Here is a 2,142-nt window from a genome sequence, read left to right as displayed (position 1 = left end):
ACGGACACAGGGGTACTTACCTACGTCACAGGCGGAGATCACGGACACAGGGGTACTTACCTACGTCACAGGCGGAGATCACGGACACAGGGGTACTTACCTACGTCACAGGCGGAGCTAACGGACACAGGGGTACTTACCTACGTCACAGGCGGAGATCACGGACACAGGGGTACTTACCTACGCCACAGGCGGAGATCACGGACACAGTGGTACTTACCTTACCTACGTCACAGGCGGAGATCATGGACACAGGGGTACTTACCTACGTCACAGGCTGAGATCACGGACACAGGGGTACTTGCCTACGTCACAGGCGGAGATCACGGACACAGGGGTACTTATCTACGTCACAGGCAGAGCTAACGGACACAGGGGTACTAGCCTACGTCACATGCGGAGATCACGGACACAGGGGTACTAGCCTACGTCACTGGCGGAGCTAACGGACACAGGGGTACTAACCTACGTCACAAGCCGAGATCACGGACACAGGGGTACTTATCTACGTCACAGGCGGAGTTAACGGACACAGGGGTACTTGCCTACATCACATGCGGAGATCACGGACACAGGGGTACTAGCCTACGTCACAAGCGAATATCACGGACACAGGGGTACTTACATGTACCTACGTCACAGGCGGAGCTAACGGACACAGGGGTACTAACCTACGTCACAGGCCGAGATCACGGACACAGGGGTACAAAAACAATCTGGTTTTATGATTCATCATTCCACTGTCCATCAGCTAATAGAAATTTACCATAACATATGTTGTTCATTAGAAGAAAAAAAACATACTTGTCTAATTTTTTGTGATATATCGAAGGCTTTTGACCGAGTTTGGCATAGGGGTCTTTTACATAAATTGCATGCTTATGGTATTAGAGATGGTTTACTACATTGGTTAAAAAATTACATTTCAAACAGACAACAACAGGTTCTTGTTAAAGGTGTGTATTCTAATATAGGTTACACAGATGCTGGTATACCACAAGGAAGTGTGGTAGGTCCTCTGTTATTTTTGGTTTATATTAATGATATTGTTGATAATTTAAATAGTATTTCACGCTTATTTGCTGATGATACCTCTTTGATGTATTCTTCGTCTTCTCATGCTGATATTGAAATGTGTGTAAACAGAGATTTGGAAAAACTTGACAAATGGTCACGGGATTGGCTTACTAAATTTAATCAACAGAAAATGATGTGTTATTTATATCTAATTCGCGAAATATACTTCCTTTACAGATTTGTTTTGGTACTGAGACTCTGAATTGTGTTGAAAGTCATAAACATTTAGGCGTAATATTTCGTGCAGATGCAAAATGGTCTTTACATATTTCCGAAATTCAAAAAAAAAAGCATGAAAAAGGTATCAGTACTACGAAAGTTTAAATTACTGTTGAGTAGGAAAACTTTGTTAAGAATATATAAAGTATTTGTGTTGCCTGTGTTGGAATATGCCTGTGAAGTTTGGGATGGTTGTTCTCTGGCAGATCTAACTAAACTTGAACAAGTTCAGCTTGAAGCAGCAGGACTTATTACTGGCCTACCCTCTTTTTCTAGCAAACAATCACTGTATCAAGAATCCCAACTTGAACCTCTATCTGAAAGAAGAAAACTTAAGAAACTTTCCCTTATGTACAAACTCCATAATAAAACTAAATATTTTACATACACGATTGCGTCATTCATGTAGTGATCCAATGTGTGCATGTTGGAATGAGTGTGAAAATGCAGTCCATTACTTTTTTGATTGTATGCTGTATATCAGACAAAGACAAATTTTGATTGATGATATCTCACGTTATTGTAATATTTCTCTAAATGTTATTATGTACGGTTCTCCAAACTTGTCAGATGTAGACAATGAAATATCTTCCATATAGTCCAAACCTACATTAAAAATAGTAACAGATTTTAAGGTCAGTAGTATTATCCTATCATCTCTCTTTCTTATTCTTCTAAATTTCTTTTTCTTCCCTTTTCCCTTCCTTTCTTCTTTGTTCATATATATTATGAATATATTTGTTGTTGTTGTCCTGTAATCAATATAATGAAATGTATTGGAGAGTGCGTTTCTAAGTTGAGATAACTTGTGCCTAATCCTTTTTGTTGAATGACAAATAAAAAATG

This window comes from Mizuhopecten yessoensis, unplaced genomic scaffold, assembly GCF_002113885.1.
Source record: "Mizuhopecten yessoensis strain PY_sf001 unplaced genomic scaffold, ASM211388v2 scaffold2843, whole genome shotgun sequence".
Lineage (NCBI taxonomy): Eukaryota > Metazoa > Mollusca > Bivalvia > Pectinida > Pectinidae > Mizuhopecten > Mizuhopecten yessoensis.
This window is presented reverse-complemented; position numbering follows the sequence as displayed.